Source organism: Muscardinus avellanarius (assembly GCF_963383645.1).
Source record: "Muscardinus avellanarius genome assembly, chromosome: 1".
Classification (NCBI taxonomy): domain Eukaryota; kingdom Metazoa; phylum Chordata; class Mammalia; order Rodentia; family Gliridae; genus Muscardinus; species Muscardinus avellanarius.
Window position 1 is genome coordinate 203342582 of NC_137786.1, and position 19780 is coordinate 203362361.

Below are 19780 nucleotides of genomic sequence, written 5' to 3' on the forward strand. Positions count from 1 at the left end.
ACATATTATATTGTCCTATGCATTTATATCTGTTTCTAAACTTTTATTCTATTCCACTAGTGTATCTGTCTACTCCTAATACCACATTAGTTTCAATCTTTCACTCACTGCTTTATTTTCTAATTTTTGTAAAATATTGATTCCCATAATTTCTCCATTTAAACTTTAATAATAAAAAAGCTTGCTTGGCATGGTTATTATAAGTCTGTGAATTTTTAGATATTTTCTTCTTTTCCTATTTTATGTGTGATTTCCTATACCATTAATTTCCCTAACTGATTATTATTTTGTTTGTGAAGTCTATAGATTTCCTCATGTTAATTTTATGTGTGCTACTTTATGTAACTCTTATTGTGTGACTATCTTACTTTAATTACTAATTCTTTAAAGTTTTCTATGAATACAATCATATTGCTTGAAACTAGAGAACTTTGCTTATTTTCCAGAGATTGAGTCTCTGATTTATCTTGTATAACTGCAGTGGCAAACCACTGTAATACAGTGTAAAATTGTGTGTGTTATTTATTGCCTTGTTTTGATCTCAGTGAAAATATATCCAGTGTTTTCCCATCAGCTTAAGATATCGACTTTGTGAATGAGGGAGGCTACTGCATTTTATTATACTAAGAAAGTATCTACCAGTCCCCACATTCCTGTGTGTTTCTTATTTTCAAATCAGCAGTGAGTATAGAATTTGTCAAAGTTTTGTTTTTGTTTTGTTCTCTAGCATCTGTGGAGCTAATTATATTATAAGTGATGTTGGGCTGTAATTTTCTTTTTTGTACTCCCTTTACCAAATCATTAAAGATTTGGTAGAGTTTACTGTGTTTAATTTGGGCTCATTTAAATTTCTCTTGTGGTTTATGCTTCTGCTTTGATAAATATTATCTTCATAGTGTTCTATAGAGCTAAGCTTTAGTTTAGAATTCTCATATTCCTCACTGTTTTTTTTTTCTTTCTCTATCATAATGGCATCGAAGGAGAAAATCACAGGCTCCTGATTTTCTTCTTATCTTTCCCACCCACAGCAGATGTGTATGAACATCTGGTCCACATGTCTACATTCTCTTGCAAATCATTGACACTAAAAGAACTGACTCTTGTCCACTTCTTGGGCAGTATGTCATCAGTAATATTATCCTGGGATAGAGGCATTCAGTGTCTCTAGAAATTATGTTTATTTGTGCATGATTTCTTGGAGAAAGGCATTGCTAAAGGAAGGCCATAATGGTCCTATAAAATAAAAACATGGGTCCGAGGAAATGACTGCCTTTTCTTGAGTCTAAAGAAAGTAACACTTAAAATTAAAGCAAAACAGGCAAGGTGGTGCACACCTGTAATCCCAGCATTTGGTTGGCTGAGATAGGAGGATCGCAGTTCGTGGACAGCCTCAGCTACTACTTAATGAGTCCTTTTACAACTCACTGAGACCCTGTTTCAAAAAAAAAAAAAATAGGGCTGAGATTGTAGCTCAGAGGTAGACTACCCCTGAGTTCCATCCCCAGTATGCATAAAAAAAGCAAAAACATTTTGACTAACATATTTGTAGTATATGAATATATATGTGTGTATGTGTGTATATGTTTATGTGTGTTCTGTGATACAAATTAGAATGTGGACAATAGATTTTAATTTCATTACTAGCATTGAAATTAATTAAAAAGCATTTGCCACTTTCAGGAAGATGGTGACCAAGAGAAGCAGCACATATCAGTCTTGCTGACACCTGATCTCAATTACCTTAAACACAGCATTCTTTCAAGAGCAAGAAAAAAAACAATAACTTTACAAAGGACATAGTAAGTAAAAGGCAGCAAGGGACAATAAAAAATCTAGGAGACTTGTCACAGTGTAGAAAAGAATCTTGCCTACCTTGTGGCCCCAGTTGCCACAGTGGTGCCACCTTGCCTCACTGCACCCGACTCTAGAGACTCACAGAGAAACAACTAATGACTTGAAATGCTGCCTGCATGAAACACACATTACAGTAAAGATAGAAACAAACTAACTATGAAGGGCTGAAGCAAGGTAATCCATGCCAACAGAACTCAAAGACAAGCAGGAGTAGCAGGTATGATATCAGATAAATTATAAATTAGACTTCAAGCCCCAGCTTATTACAAGAGACAAAGATAATTTTTTTAAATTAGTAAATGAAATAATCCAGCAAGAGAACATAATGATACTCGACATTTATGCCCCAAACATAGGTGCAGCTACTTTCATAAAACAAACTCTTTGTGACATTAAGACAGACGTAAATCCCAATACAATAATACTAGAAGATTTTAACACCCCTCTCTCACCATTAGAACAAACATCTAGACAAAAAGTCAGTAAAGATGCCTCAGTCTTAAAGAACACCATCGACCAAATGGACCTTTTAGATATATAAAATATTCCACCAAACCACAGCAGAGTCCACAGTTTTCTCAGCTGCTCATGGAAACTTCTCCAAGATAGATCACATCCTGGGCCACAAGTGAGCACTAGCAAATTCAAAAAATATGACATATTTCACTGTGTGTTTTTAGATCACAATGAAATGAAAATAGAAATCAATTGTAAGAAGAACCAGAGAAACCACATAAACATGTAGAGACTAAACAATACACTGTTGGATGAAGAATGATTCATAGAAGAAATAAGGGGTAAAATCAAGAAATTTCTAACAACAAAAGAAAATAGAACTTCTGGGATATCAAAACTTCTGGGATACATTGAAGGCAGTACTAAGAGGAAGATTCATAGCACTGAGTGCTCACATAAGAATAGAAAATCACTAAATAAATAACCTAATGACATACCTCAAAGCCCTTGAAAAACAGGAGCAGTCTAACCTCAAACCAGTAGAAGACAAAAATTATTAAAATCAGAGCAGAAATCAACAAAGTAGAGAATTAAAAAATACAGGAAATCAACAAAATCAAAAGCTGGTTTCCCCCCAAAAATTAAAAAGATAGATAAACCACTAGCCAACTTAACCAAAATGAAAAAGAGAGAGATAATCAGCCCAAATTAGAAAGATAAGAGATGAAAAAGGAGATATTACCACGGACAGTGTAGAAATCCAAGGGATGATTAGAAACTACTTTGAAAAACCATACTTCACCAAAATGAAAAATCTGGAAGAAATTGACAACTTTCTAGATAAATAAAAATCTTCCTAAAATGAGTCAAAAGGATATAAAAAATTTAAACAACCAATAGCAACCAAATAAACTGAAGCAGCAATAAAGAGCCTACCATCAAAGAAAAGCCCAGACCAGATGGTTTTCCAAGTGAATTTTATAAAACCTTTATAGAAGAGCTAATTATGTTACTCCTCAATCTATTTTGAGAAATAGAAAGAAACATGACTCTCCCATATACATTCTATAAAGGCAACATCACATTAATACCAAAACCAAATAAAGACAACTTAAGAAAGGAAAACTACAGGCCTATATCATTCATGAACTTGGATGCAAAACTGCTAAACAATAGACTAGCAACACCTGTTTGAAACTACATTAAGCACCCAGACTTGGTGGCACATGCTTGTAATCCCAGTGTTTGGGAGGCTGAGACAGAAATAATCTTGTTTCATGGACAGCCTCAGCTACTTAATGAGGCCCTCCATAATTCAGTGAAAACATATTTCAAAATAAAGAATAGAAAATAGGGCTAGGAGTATGGCACAGACATAGAATGTCCCTGGGTTTCATCCCCAGTACCACAAAATAAATAAGTAAATAAATAAAAGAAATAAATCATATGCCATGCCCAAGTAGTTTTACTCCCAGAAATGCAAGTCTGGTTCAATATATGAAAATTAATCCATGTGATTCATCACATAAACAAAACCAAAGACAAAAATCACAAGATCATTTCAATAGATGCTGAAAAAGCATTTGACAAAATCCAAAATCCATTTATCCTAAAAGTGCTGCAAATAATTGGAATAGAAGGTACATACCTCATCATCATGAAGGTAAACTACAATAGGCCCACAGCCAACATTATATTAAATAGGGAAAAACTGCAAGAATTCCCTCTAAAAACAGAAACAAGACAAGGATGTGCATTATCAGCATTTCTTTCCAGTATAGTACTTGAGATTCTAGCCAGAGAAATAAGTTAAGAAAAGGAAATCAAAGGAGTACAAATAGGAACAGAACTCAAAATTTTACTATTTTCAAATGACATGATACTATACTCAGAAGACCCAACAAACTCAACCAAAAAGCTTATAGAACTGATCAACAATTTAGCAAAGTGTCTGTATACAAACTCGATCTTAAAAAAAAAAAAAACAGAACCAACAGGGGCCCGGGTCGCGGGACCCTGGGCCCCGGGCCGAACTGTGCGTAGCACTCCAGACCCCTGGAGAAACCGGGCCCAGTAAGATGCTGGATTCTGGGCGGGGGTCGCCGCGCGGCGCACACCAACCGGGGCCCGGTGGCCGAACTGCGCATAGCACACCAGACCCCTGGAGAAAACAGGCCCAGTAAGACGCTGGGTTCTGGGCGGGGGTCGCGCGCGGGGCACGCCAGATGGGGCCCGGGTCGCAGGACTCTGGGCCCCAGGCCGAACTGCGAGTAGCACGCCAGACCCCTGGAGAAACCGGGCCCAGAACAGAAAAAGATAAAGAAAAATATCGGAGAGGAGGTTAGAAAGCCGTTATGGATGCCAGGACACTGGAGATGCAGACAAAACTTATCTAAATGCACTGGAACTTATGGAAAAATTCGCTGTGAAAGAGGACTGCTATTTCTCTATATTGTTAAGAATCTCAGACATCACCTGTAAGGAGAAAGTTTAGCGAAGACGAAGGAGAAATGCGGTGTTGAAAGAGTCCTCTGCGATGGTGGTGGAGACTTGTATTCAGGAGAAGCAGAAACCGGATATTACCAACTTTATTTTTTTGGAGAAATTACACCAAATGTCAAATGCTACCATCACACATGCTTAGGAACACTGGACAACATTCAGAGTGGAAAAAGAGCCTGGAAAGGATTTGAAATGGTGGAGGCAGTGGCAATGCAGGTGGCGAATACTCGGGGGAAGCAGAGATCTGATACATTACACCTGGAACCTTTGAAGTAATAACCACAGAGACAGTGATCGGAACCTGCTGAGGGGTTAGGCGGGCGCCGGGGCCAGTGGCCGACATCGGAGCTTGCTGTGAGGCAAGGCCACTACTGAGGCCTCCGTGGCCGGGATTGGAACCTGCCGAGGGGTTAGACCGATGCTGGGGCCAGCGAGGCCGGCATTGGAGTCTGCCATGAGGCAAGGCTTGTGCTGGGGCCTCCGAGGTTGGGTCTGGAACCTGCTGAGGGGTTAGGCCGGTGCTGGAGCCAGCAAGGCCGGCATCGGAGCCTGCCATGAGGCAAGGCCAGTACTGGGGCCTCCGAGGCCAGGATAATAGCCTGCTGAGGGGTTAGACCAGTGCTGGGGTCAGCAAGGCCGGCATCGGTGCCTGCCGTGAGGCAAGGCCAGTGCTGGGGCCTTCGAGGATGGGACCGGAGCCTGCTGAGGGGTTAGGCCGGTGCTGGGGCCAGCGAGGCCGGCATCAGAGCCTGCCATGAGGCAAGGCCGGTACTGGGGCCTCCGAGGCCAGGATAAGAGCCTGCCGAGGGATTAGGCCGGTGCTGGGGCCAGCAAGGCCGGCATCGAAGCCTGCCATGAGATAAGGCTGGTACTGGGGCCTCCGAGGCTGGGATAAGAGCCTGACGAGGGTTAGGCCGGTACTGGAGCCAGCGAGGCTGGCATTGGAGCCTGCCGTGAGGCAAGGCTGGTCCTGGGGCCTCTGAGGCCGGGATTGGAGCCTGCCTTGAGGCAAGGCCGGTACTGGGGCCTCTGAGGCCAGATAAGAGCCTGCCGAGGGGTTAGGCCGGTGCTGGGGCCTCTGAGGCCGGGATAAGAGCCTGCCGAGGGGTTAGGCCGGTGCGGGGGCCAGCGTGGCCGGCATCAGAGCTTGCCGTGAGGCAAAGCCGGTGCTGGGGCCTCCGAGGCCGGGATAAGAGCCTGCTGAGGGGTTAGGCCGGTGCTGGGGTCAGCGAGGCCGGCATCGGAGCCTGCCGTGAGGCAAGGCCATTCCTGGGGCCTCCTAGGCCGGGATCGGAGCCTGCCTTGAGGCAAGGCCGGTACTGGGGCCTCCGAGGCCAGGATAAGAGCCTGCCGAAGGGTTAGGCCGGTGCTGGGGCCAGCGAGACTGGCATCAGAGACTGCCGTGAGGCAAGGCTGGTCCTGGGGCCTCCGAGGCCGGGATTGGAGCCTGCCTTGAGGCAAGGCCGGTACTGGGGCCTCTGAGGCCAGATAAGAGCCTGCCGAGGGGTTAGGCCAGTGCTGGGGCCAGCGAGGCCGGCATCGGAGCCTGCCATAAGGCATGACCAGTGCTGGGGCCTCTAGGGCTGGGATCGGAGCCTGCCGAGGGGTTAGGCCTGTGTTGGGGCCAGCGAGGCCAGCATCGGAGCCTGCCTTGAGGCAAGGCCGGTACTGGGGCCTCCGAGGTCAGGATAAGAGCCTGCTGAGGGGTTAGGCCGGTGCTGGGGTCAGCGAGGCCGGCATCGGAGCCTGCCATAAGGCAAGGCCAGTGCTGGGGCCTCCGAGGTCGGCATTAGCCTGCCTTGAGGCAAGGCCGGTACTGGGGCATCCGAGGCCAGGATAAGAGCCTGCCAAGGGGTTAGGCCGGTGCTGGGACCAGCGAGGCCGGCATCGGAGCCTGCGGTGAGCCATGGCTGGTGATGGGGCCTCCGAGGCCAGGATAAGAGCCTGCCGAGGGGTTAGGCCGGTGCTGGGGCCAGCGAGGCTGGCATCGGAGCCTGCCGTGAGGCATGACCAGTGCTGGGGCCTCCAAGGCCGGGATCGGAGCCTGCTGAGAGGTTAGGCCGGTCCTGGGGCCAGCGAGGCCGGCATCAGAGCCTGCCTTGAGGCAAGGCCGGTAATGGGGCCTCCGAGGCCAGGATAAGAGCCTGCCGAGGGGTTAGGCCGGTCTGGGGCCAGCGAGGCCGGCATCGGAGCCTGCCATGAGGCATGACCAGTGCTGGGGCCTCCGAGGCTGGGATCGGAGCCTGCCGAGGGGTTAGGCCTGTGCTGGGGCCAGTGAGGCTGGCATCGGAGCCTGCCTTGAGGCAAGGCCGGTGCTGAGGCCTCCGAGGCCAGGATTGGAGCCTGCCTTGAGGCAAGGCCGGTACTGGGGCCTCCGAGGCCAGATAAGAGCCTGCCGAGGGGTTAGGCTGCTGCTGGGGCCAGCGAGGCCGGCATCGGAGCCTGCCATGACACAAGGCCGGTACTGGGACCACCGAGGCTGGGATAATAGCCTGTCGAGGGGTTAGGCCGGTGCTGGGGCCAGCGAGGCCGGGATAAGAGCCTGCCGAGGGGTTAGGCCGGTGCTGGGGCCAGCGAGGCCTGCATCGGAGCCTGCCATAAGGCATGACCAGTGCTGGGGCCTCTAGGGCCAGGATCGGAGCCTGCCAAGGGGTTAGGCCTGTGTTGGGGCCAGCGAGGCCGGCATCGGAGCCTGCCTTGAGGCAAGGCCGGTACTGGGGCCTCCGAGGCCAGATAAGAGCCTGCCGAGGGGTTAGGCTGCTGCTGGGGCCAGCGAGGCCGGCATCGGAGCCTGCCATGACACAAGGCCGGTACTGGGACCACCGAGGCTGGGATAATAGCCTGTCGAGGGGTTAGGCCGGTGCTGGGGCCAGCGAGGCCGGGATAAGACCCTGCCGAGGGGTTAGGCCGGTGCTGGGGCCAGCGAGGCCTGCATCGGAGCCTGCCATAAGGCATGACCAGTGCTGGGGCCTCTAGGGCCGGGATCGGAGCCTGCCAAGGGGTTAGGCCTGTGTTGGGGCCAGCGAGGCCGGCATCGGAGCCTGCCTTGAGGCAAGGCCGGTACTGGGGCCTCCGAGGCCAGGATAAGAGCCTGCCGAGGGGTTAGGCCGGTGCTGGGGCGAGTGAGGCCGGCATCAGAGCCTGCCGTGACACAAGGCCGGTACTGGGACCTCCGAGACTGGGATAATAGCCTGTCGAGGGGTTAGGCCGGTGCTGGGGCAGCGAGGCCGGTATCGGAGCCTGCCGTGAGGCATGACCAGTGCTGGGGCCTCCGAGGCCAGGATAAGAGCCTGCCGAGGCGTTAGGACGGTGCTGGGGCCAGCGAGGCCGGCATCGAGCCTGCCATGAGACAAAGCCGGTACTGGGGCCTCCAAGGCCAGGATAAGAGCCTGCCGAGGGGTTAGGCCGGTGCTGGGGTCTGCGAGGCCGGCATCGGAGCCTGCCATGAGGCAAGGCCGATACTGGGGCCTCCTAGGCCAGGATAAGAGCCTGCTGAGGGCTTAGGCCGATGCTGGAGCCAGTGAGGCCAGCATCGCAGCCTGCTCTGAGGCATGGCCAGTGCTGGGACCTCCGAGGCCAGTATCAGAGCCGGCCGAGGGGTTAGGTCAGTGCTGGGGCCAGTGAGGCCGGCACTGGAGCCTGCCATGAGGCAAGGCCGGTACTGGGGCCTCCGAGGCCGGGATTGGAGCCTTCCGAGGGGTGATTCCGATGCTGGGGCCAGCGAGGCTGGCATTGGAGCCTGCCGTGAGGCAAGGCCGGTGCTGAGGCCTCCGAGGCCGGGATTGGAGCCTGCCATGAGGCAAGGCCGATACTGGGGCCTCTGTGGTCAGGATAAGAGCCTGCTGAGTGGTTAGGCCGGTGCTGGAGCCAGTGAGGCCGGCATCGCAGCCTGCCATGAGGCATGGCCGGTGCTGGGACCTCTGAGGCCAGTATCGGAGCCGGCCGAGGGGTTAGGCCCGTGCTGGGGCCAGCGAGGCTGGCACCGGAGCCTGCCATGAGGCAAGGCCGGTACTGGGGCCTCCGAGGCCGGGATTGGAGCCTGCTGAAGGGTGAGGCCGATGCTGGGGCCAGCGAGGCCGGCATTGGAGCTTGCCGTGAGGCAAGGCCAGTTCTGAGGCCTCTGAGGCCGGGATTGGAGCCTGCCTTGAGGCAAAGCCGGTACTGGGGCCTCCGAGGCCAGGATAAGAGCCTGCCGAGGGTTTAGGCCGGTGCTGGGGGCAGTGAGGCCGGCATCAGAGCCTGCCATGACACAAGGCTGGTACTGGGACCTCTGAGGCTGGGATAATAGCCTGTGAGGGGTTAGGCCGGTGCTGGGGCCAGCAAGGCCGGCATAGGAGCCTGCCATGAGGCAAGGCCTGTACTGGGGCCTCCGAGGCCAGGATAACAACCTGCCGAAGGGCCAGACCGGTGCTGGGGCCAGCAAGGCCAGCATCGGAGCCTGCCGTGAGACATGGCCAGTGCTGGGGCCTCCTAACCCTTGAACGGAACCTGCCGAGGGGTTAGGCCAGTGCTGGGGCCAATGAGGCTGGCATTGGAGCCTGCTGTGAGGCTAGGCCGATGCTGGGGCCTCCGGGGCCGGGATAGAAATCCTGCCAAGGGGTTTGGCCAGTGCAGGGGCCAATGGCAAGCATCGGAGCCTGGCGTGGGGCAAGTTCACTCCAAGGCCAGGAACAAAGCCAGCTTAGGGGTTAGACCTGTGCAGGGGCCAGCAAGACCAGAACCGGAGCCTCCCATGAGGCAAGGCCGCTACTTGAGCCAGCGAGGTCTGGATCAGTCCACTGAGTAGCCAGGCCACTATTGGGACCATCAAGAGTGGGATCGGTACTTGCAACGCAGCATGCACAGAGAAATATCGCAGAAAATATAAATCAGACGCTTCTCTTAATCAGCAATAACTAGGAGGAAAAGGGCAACGGGAAGAGGTTGAGCTATAGAAAGAGCCCTATAGTGAAGCAACTAATGTGACCAATCAGAGGGTATGTAATACTGGAGGACGGAGCCTCTTTAAAACGCAGGAGGTACATAAACAAATGTATCAAAGTAAATCACCAAAGAAGCGTGGGATGGAGGGAGGGGGAGGGAATGGGATGGGGGCTGGAGGAGGGCTAATTGGATGATGTGTGCTTGTATATCCTCTCAAGTCTTGTACTCCAATGTGATTGATATATGACTACAATGCACCAATTTAAAAAATAAATCAATAAAAAAATTTTGATTTAAATAAAAAAAAAACAGAAGCTTTTCTGTACACCAACCATAAATCTACTGAGAAAGAAATCCAGAAAACACTTCCACTCAGGATTTTCCACAAAAAAAGTAGGAATAAACTTAACCAAGGAGGTAAAAGACTTAAAGAAAATTATAAAACATTGAAAGAAAAAATTGAAGATGGAAAGGTCTTCCATGTTCATGAATAGACAGAATAAATATAATCAAAATGGCCATACTTCCAAAAGTGATCTACAATTTCAACATAATGCCCATTAAATTACCATGCTCTTACTTACTGACATAATAGAATCAGTTCTTAAATTCATTTGGAATAAAACATAAAAACCAAAATAGCCAAAGTAGTTCTCAACAACAAAAACAATGAAGGAGCAGTCATAATACCTGACTTTAAAGTATACTACAGAGCCATAGTAATAAAAATAGCACGGTACTGGCACAAAGACAGATACATAAACCAATGGAACAGAACAGAAGACTCAGAAACAAATTTGTACACTTACAGTCAGTTGATTTTTGTCAAAGGGGCCAAAAATCAGACACTGGGAAAAAGGTAGCCTGTTCAACAAATGGTGTTGGGAAACTGGTTAAATCATACGCAAAAATATGAAAATAAAACCTACTTTCTCCCCTGCACAAGAGTCAATTTAAGGTGGATCAAAGACTTGAAAATTAGACGAGAGTTTGAGTCTCCTTGAAAAGGGCATAGGTCCAACACTACAACACATAGACACAGGAAAAAACTTGCTTAACAAGACCCCAAAGGCACAAGAAAATAAAAAGTGGAACAATACATGGAATTACATTAAACTGAAGAGCTTCTGTACAACAAAGGAAACAAGCAAGAACCTCAACCAAGAGCCAACAGAATGGGAGAAGATTTTTACACCCTACTCCTGTGATAGAAGACTAATATCTAGAATATACAGAGAACTCAAGAAACTTAGTACTAAGAAAACAAATAACCCAACAGAAAAATGGGCACGTGAACTCTATAGACATTTCATGAAGGAAGAAATTTAAATGGCTAATAAATGCATGAAAAAAATGTTCAACATGATTAGCAATCAGAGAGATGCAAATCAAATCTACCCTGAGATTTTACCTAACTCCAACTAGAATGACAATCACTCAAAACACAAACAATAGCAAATGATGGCAAGAAGGAAGAGAAATGAAAATTTGAATACATTTTTGGTAAGATTGCAAATTAGTGCAACTACTTTGGAAAACAGTATGGAGGACCCTCAAAAGAATGAGAATGAACTTACCATAGGATTCAGCAAAACCACTTCTAGGTATCTACCCCCAAAAATGAAAACCTAACTATCAAACCGATGCATGCATATCTATGTTCACAGCTGCACAATTCACAATTGCTAAACTATGTAACTAGCCAAGATGTCTACCAATAGATGAATAGATTATAAAACTATGGAATATGCTGGGCATGGTGGTGCATGCTTGTAATCCCCGCGCTTGAGAGGCAGAGACAGGAGGATCACGCAGGTTCGAAGCCAGCTGTGCATGCTGGCTTAGGAGACCCTGTTTCCAAATAAAAATGTAAAAATAGGTCTGGGAGTGTAGCCTGGAGGTAGAAGGGCTTCCAGGAACCCCGGTACCACCAAAAAATAAAAAATAAAATAAAATAAATAAAACTATGGAATATGTACACAATAAAATTTTTCTCAGCCATAAAGAAAAATACAATTACATCATTTACAGGGAAATGGATGGAATTGGAGGACATTATGCTAAGTGAAATTTTTCAGTCACAAAAAATAAGAAATCGGATTATTTCCCTAATATTTAGAAGTAAGGGATAAAATGAGTCATTGGGAAACTTTAGATGAAGAAGGAGGTCATATGGTTGAGCAAATAAGGTGACCTAACTTAAGGGAATGGAAGGGAAGAAGAAGAAAATTCCATAATATACATGTACAGTCACAAAAAAATTAAAGTCAATCACTAAGCCAAACATGAGAAAAAGAGAGGGGGAGAGAATTGGGTGGGAATTGGGTAAGGGGTAATTGGGTGATGTGTGTATGTATGCTTCTACCATCTTGTGCTCCATTAAGATGTATGACTACAATGCACCAATAAAAAATAAAAGCATCTACCTATATTTACATAGTTATCTAGTAATTACACATTTGGGGACTCAATTTTAAGATAACTATTATGAATCTGAAAGCTATAGTTTCAGAAATGGTTATTACCTAACCATTAGGTTATTACCTAAATGGTAATTTATGAAATGAGTAACACTAAAAGTTAAATAAATCAAGTAGATAATGATTAGGCATCATAATTTTGTATACAGACACTTTGCTGAATTGTTGATCAGTTCTATAAGCCTTTTGGTTGAGTTTGTTTGGTCTACGAATATAGTATCATGTCATCTGCAAATAGTGAAAGTTTGAGTTCTTCTTTTCCTATTCATACTCCTTTGATTTTATGTTTTTATTGCTTTGGCTACAGTCTCAAGTACTATATTGAAAAGAAGTAATGAATCCTTGTCTCGTTCCTGTTTTTAGGGGAAATTCTTGAAGTTTTTCCCCATTTAATATGATGTTGGCTGTGGGCCTGTTGTAGATTACCTTTATGATGTTGAGATATGTTCCTTCTATTTCAATATTTTGCAGTGCTTTTAGCATCAATGGATGTTTGATTTTGTCAAATGCTTTTTCAGCATCTATTGAAATGATCATGTGATTTTTGTCTTTGGTTCTGTTTATATAAATGAAAAACATAGATTGATTTTCATATGTTGAACCAGCCTTGCATTCTTGGGATAAACCCTACCTGGTCATGGAGTATGATTTTCTTGATGTGGTTTTGAATGCATGTTGCTAACACTTTGTTTAAAAGTTTTACATCCAAATTTATCAAAGATATAGTCCAGTAGTGTTCCTTCCTTGAACTGTCTTTATTTGTTTTGGTATTAATGTGATGTTGGTTTCATAGAATGTATTTGGGAGAGTCCTGTTTTTTCTATTTTATGAAATAGATTGAGAAGTATTGGGATTAGCTCTTCTATAAAGGTTTATAAATTCACTTGGGAACCCATCTGGTCCTCAGCTTTTCTTGATGGTTGGCTCTTGCTGTTTCATTCTCTTTGATTGCTATTGGTTGACTTAAAATTTCTATATCTTCTTGACTCAGTTTAGGAAAGTTGTTAGAAAGTTCTTAATTTCTTCCAGATTTTCCATTTTTTTGGAGTACAGTTTTTCAAAGTAGCTTCTGATGATTCTTTGGATTTCTACACTGTCAGTAGTAATCTCTCCCTTTTCATCTCTTATCTTTGTAATTTGGGTTGACTCTTCTTTTTTTTTTCAATGCAATACCTATTAAATGACCAAGATAATTCCTTGTAGACATAGAAAAATCAGTCCTTAAATTTGTTTGGAACAAATGCAAAGCTTTTGTACAGCAAAGGAAACTATCAACCTCAACCAAGAGCCAACAGAATGGGAGAAGATTTTTGCCAGCTACTCCTCTGATAGAGGACTAATATCTCGAATATACAGAGAACTCAAGATGCTTGGCACTAAGAAAAAAAATAACCCAATCAAAAAAAATGAGCAAGTGAACTAAATAGGAACTCTAGATACTTCATGAAGGAAGAAATTCAAATGGTCAATAAATGCATGAAAAAATGCTCAACATCATTAACAATCAGAGAGATGCAAATTAAAACTACCCTGAAATTCCCCCTAACTCCAATTCAAATGGAAATTATTCAAAACACAAACAACAAAAAATGCTGGCAAGGATGTGGACAAGTGGAAACTCTAAGACATTGTTGGTGGGATTGTAAATTAGAGTGCAACTACATTGGCAAACAGTATGAGGATCCTCAGAAGAATGGAAACAGACTTACCATGTGATCTAGCAATACCACTCCTGGGTATCTACCCAAAAGAAAGAAAATCAAACTAACAAACTAGTACATGTGTATCTATGTTTATAGCTGCACAATTCTCCATTGTCAAACTTTGGAACCAGCCAAGGTGTCCATCAACAGATGAATTGATTACAAAACTATGGGATATGTACACAATGGATTTTACTCAGCCATAAAGAAAAACACAATTGCATCATTTACAGGAAAATAGATGGAACTAGAGGACATTATGCTAAGTGAGATTAGCCAGTCACAAAAATAAGAAATTAGATGCTCTCCCTAATATGCAAGAGCTAGGGAGAAAATGGTTCATAGGAGGAACTCTAGACAAAAAAGGAGATTCTGTAGATGAGCAAATAAGGTGATCTAACTGACAAGATGAGAGGGGGAAGAGGAAATTCTCTGTACATGAGGTACTTTAAAAACATATTAATATCAATCACCAAGCCAAATATGAAAAGGAGGATGGGGGAGATAAGGGGTGGGAACTGGGTAAGGACTAATTGGGTGATGTGTGCATGTATGAATCCAACATCTTGAATCCCATTAAGATATATGAATACAATACACCAATAAATAATTAAACTGTAGTGTAAATATTCTTATAATTTTACTAATATTAAATTAAATAATTATTTTAAGGCACCTAGTCCATTTCTTGACACTTATTGGTATTCTGTTTTCATGGATGATCTCTATAACATTTATAGAAACTCTAGAATTGAATGCCTCAGTACATTAGACAGTGAGAATATTCTAAACCAGGAAAGGTAACATAGCTTCCTAAGCTCCAGGTTTTTGTTTGTTTGTTTTTGTTTTTTTCTGCTGTTTTGGCATGAATACTTCTCCCTGTGGTTCTGTTGAATATCAGGTAGGGTCATGGCAATTATACATCTTCTAGGCAGCAGGTTCACCCTGAATGTACTTCCAGATGCAGGCATTACCTAGATATTGCACAGTTGAAAAAATGTCAAGCAAAAACAATGCTACCACAATGTAGCCAAAGCTTATCACACCTCTCCAGATCCACTGACAACAAAAATCAAACCAATCTATGAGATCAGGACTCCCTAGATGTTCTTCTACACATTTATACCACTTCAAGGAGATTTGCTGGAATATCCTTGGGTTTCCTTAGGACACAGAATGTATGCCAAGAGCAGTAAAGTCCCTAATTAACTCTGATCTCATATAGTCATTTAGCTTCTCCAATCTCATTTAGAAAACTGGAATTAATTTTCTATCATATCCTGTCTACTACACAGGGTTATATGAGGGTCAAATAGGATAAGAGGAATATGAATGCTGTAAATAAAACAAATTTTAATATTCTTTAAGCTTACAATATGATTATTATCTTTGGAGATTATGCTTTTAAAAACTTTTAAATAATGTTAAGAAGCAAAGCCTTGTAAAGATAGCCAATAGAGAACTAATGGGGACAGTAAATGAAGCTGCAATAACTTATAAGACCACAATGTTAAGACCTGAACCTAAGAAACTACTAGAAGAAAACAGGAGAAATGCTTCAAAATATTTTACTACAGGTATTTTGGGATGTTACCCCAAATGCAAAGGAAATAAAAACAAAAATTGACATGTGGGATTATATCAAACTAAAAAGCATTTGCACAGAAAAAAAAAACAGTAAACAGAGCAGATAAAATCCACAAAATGCAATAAAACATTTGAAAAATCTAAATCAGGCAAGGCACTTTCATCAAGAGTGTAACATAAACATCCTAACAAAACGTAGAATAATCTCCGATGTCAAAGATGTGAAAAGAAATTTTCCAAAAGATGATATACAAATGACCATATTAGCTCTCAGGAAAATGCAAATCAAATCTACAATGAGATAAAACCTCACCCCAGTTAGAATGGTTACTATAAAAAAAAATTAGAAAGCACTAATGAGGATGTAGAGACATGGAATACTTGCACACTGTTAGCAGGAATGTAAATGGGTATACCATTATTGAAAATGTCATGGCTTTTCTCAAAAAATTAGAACTGGAACTACCATATAATCTTCCAACCTCACTACTGAGTATTTGTTCAAAGACATGAGACCAATGTGTTGAAAAGACAACTGCATTCCCATGTTTAGTGGAGGGTTATTTATAGAAATTGAGATATGGAGTCAACATGAATGTCTATCAACAGGCAAATGGATTAGAAAAATAGAGTATATATACATAGTCAAATACCACTCAGCCATAAAACACAGTATATCCTGTTATTTGTGACATCATGGGTAGATCTGGAGGGCCTAATGTTAAGTGAAATACCACATGATTTTACCCACATATGGAATAAAAAATAGTTGATTTCATAAAATCTGAGAGTAGACTAGTGGTTACCAGAGGCTGAGAAAAATAAGGTTAGGGAGGGGATGGAGAAAGATTGATCAAAACATATAATGGCATAGTTAGAAAGGAATAATAAATTGTGGCATTTCTTGCATGGTAGAATGAGTAGAATTAATAATAATAAATTACATATCTCAAAAGAGTTAGAATAAGCCGGGCGTAGTGGGGCACACTTGTAATCCCCACACTTGGGAGGCAGAGACAGGAGGATTGCAATTTTGAAGCCAGCCTCACTGGCTTAAGAGACCATGTTTCCAAATAAAAAAGTACAAAAGTAGGTCTGGGAGTGTAGCCCGGAGGTAAAAGGGTTTCCAGGAACCCCAGTACCACCGTACCACCAAAAAAAAAAAAAAAAAAAAAAGAGTTAGAAAATTAGTTTTTAATTCATTCATCATAAAGAAAGAATAAAAGCTTAAAAGTAATGGGTATCCTACTTGAGCTGAGTTAATTATTACTCAATATATACACGATTCAAAATATCACATTGTACCTTAAAAAAAAAAATATATATATATATATATATGCCAAATAAAATTAAATTTAAAAAGTAACATAACTAAAACCCTTTAGAAAACACAAGATCTGTTTTAGGTCCTCAATTTCTGGCATTTCAGCTTGTTCTTTATGATTTTAGGATCCAGCTACTAAAGACTGGTTGTACTTTGCCAACTGATGTATTACACTATTTGTACCTACAACCATGTCTGCCTAAAATAGGGAAGAGAGGAAAGGAGAGAGCAGAGGAAAGAGAAGCAGGAAGAAGAGTTCTGCATGATATTCCAAGTTTCCAATGTTGGTAGCCCTTCTTCACATTATTAATTCCTATGTTTATATCTTAGGAAAAAATGATAATTTAATTAAAATTATTATTCACATAGTAAGTGAAATGGTATCCTCTTTTTGCCAGAAAAAAAGTTCGCATCTTTTTTTGTTATTCAAGAATAATATCTATTATTCCCTGAAATTTTGAAGGGCAAACAAACGAACTAGTACTTTGGGGAAACTCAAGAAGCTATAAAGTATTACCTCCTGAGTTAGATATTTTATAATGATATTGTGTCTGATGGGAAGGGGTATTGGCGTAACATGAAGATTAAAGCTTGGCTTGTAGTGAATTTTTACACATTTTCAAGGACAGAATCATAAAGTACCATTCTAAGAAAAGTAGGATCTGCAAAAAGTGTGCAACAAAATGCTTGTGGATGGCTAGCTGAAATGAGAATGAGAATAACTAAGTAAAACAGAGCTCCTGTCGCAGTAAAGGGCCATAGATGTTGTTAGGGAAAGCTTTTACAGAAATCTAAGGCTACAAGAAGCTGTCCATGGGGAAAGACTGAATTCTTAGAAACTGCAGTGGCAACTCTATGTAATGGCATTGCCTTCTGTTGCTAATAAATAAAACTATTATCAGATTCCTACTGACATACTAGCAGAGTGACCCCACAGGAGTTCAATATCCTCTATACATGCATGATGTTAATGCTAAGACTCATTACAATAGGCCATGATCAGAGAATCAATTTCCTACTACACAGATAAAGAAACTGAGGTATAGAGATGTCACAGAGCAAGCAAGTGTGCAAGTTCAACCTACTTGAGTTCCAAAGCCAATGCTTTTATCCAGCTTGTTCCATTTATATTGATCACTTTTTATAATGAAGTATAACCAGGCAAGTAGAACATAAGGTTGTAAAACCTTGGGAAAGGTGCCAAGCATCTTTTATCTTTATGTTTTTATTTTTCAAAAGAATTAATGATAATACTCAAGATCATAGTTATATGCAACAATGAAGTCCAAAATAATTATTTCACTTTGTTTTAGCATTATATAAATATTAATGGATAGTAATTTATTTCTAGAGCCTGGAATATATTAGAGGTTCAATAAGTTTTATCTACATTTTTTTTAGGATTTCCTAACTTAATTGGGTCAAATATTTCCAAGTGCTTGGTTTGTGGCATTACAAAAGCAATTTCCAACAGAAAAATCACTATGCCAATAACTGGAAAAACAAAATGGCACATTGGAAAATAAATATAACAGGATGGTAATGGAGCCAAGGGCCATATATCCACACAGCACAGCACCACTCTCAGTACTTCATTCTAACATTTAGGGGAGTAAATTAAAACTCTCAGGAATACTTTAGTGCTTTAAGAGCTTCTAAGATAAACAAGTCACTTAGATAAGATATAAATGAAACAAGTGTTATATTATCCAACACTATAAAAAAAGACAGAAATTGAGATCAGCTTACTACAGGGACACATGCATTTTTATGTCTATAGCCACTATAGACATGAAATTCATGATATCCAAACTATTGAAACAGCCTAGGTGTCTATCAATAAACAAATGGATTATGAAATTACAAAATACACAACAGAATTCTATTCAGCCATAAAAATAACATAATTATGTCATTTGCAGGAAAATGAATGGGATTCAAGAATATTATGCTTAGTGAGAATAATCAGTCACAGAAAGTGAAAGGCTATATAGTATGTTTTCAGTCATTTATGTAAGTTAGAGAGAAACTGGGAAACGAAGATGACCTCAGCTAAGTGAGGAGAGACACTAGTGGAATGGAGAAGGGGAGGCCCAAAGAGAGAGGTAGGAAGAAGAAGAAAAGAAAGAGGAGATTTAATAACTACTCAAATGATTCTTTGTTCATACATGAAGTTATATGTATTGATAAAAAAGATTATATACGGGAAGGAGGGGATGGGGCAGGAGTTGGAGGGAACCACACAGCAAGTGCTGTGTCCATGTATGTATTTATTACTCTAAACCTCATTATGATTGATAATTAAAATGAAATGATAAAAATGAACCAATAAATAAGTAAAATTTAAAAATAATATTTAATCACATTTTCAACTAACTTTGTGTTCATTTTCTAGAAAATATGTCAAAACAAGTATGAATAAGACAAATGCAATTTCTACTTAATTAGGTTTACATTTTCATTAAAGATATAGACCAGAAAATAATCACTAATTTTATACAATTTATGATAGAATTGAGTGCTATAACATAAAGGGTAAATTTTGAGGAGCATTGATATTTTATTTTATTTATTTATTTTTTATTTTTTTAAGTACTGGGGATGGAACCCAGGGATATTCTTCCTCTGAGCTACACTCAGTACTATTTTTCATTCATTATTTGGAAACAAGTTCTCACTAAGTTGTAGAGGGTCTCACTGAGTAGCTGAGGCCTGTTGCAAACCATGATCCTCCTGTCTCAGCCTCCTAAGTGCTAGGATTACAAGCATGTGCCACCACACCCAGATAGCACTGATGTTTTAAATAGGAGACTTGTTAGTTGACATTTTGGATATGAGACTCTGGCTGTAGTGTTAAAGGAATCATTATTAATTATTAGCTATATTTAGGCTATTACAAATAGAAGGCAACTTGACATGCTTAACTTCTTTTGAGAAGGTTCAACTTTTGT

The 19780-nt window shown here is 42.4% G+C and overlaps 1 pseudogene across 1 annotated transcript in view; it reads left to right on the top strand.

The window, feature by feature from the left end:
* Positions 1-19780, top strand: part of LOC308259499 (symplekin-like) — a 192955-nt pseudogene that overhangs the window by 17140 nt on the left and 156035 nt on the right. The gene's annotated exons all lie outside the window — the stretch shown is intronic.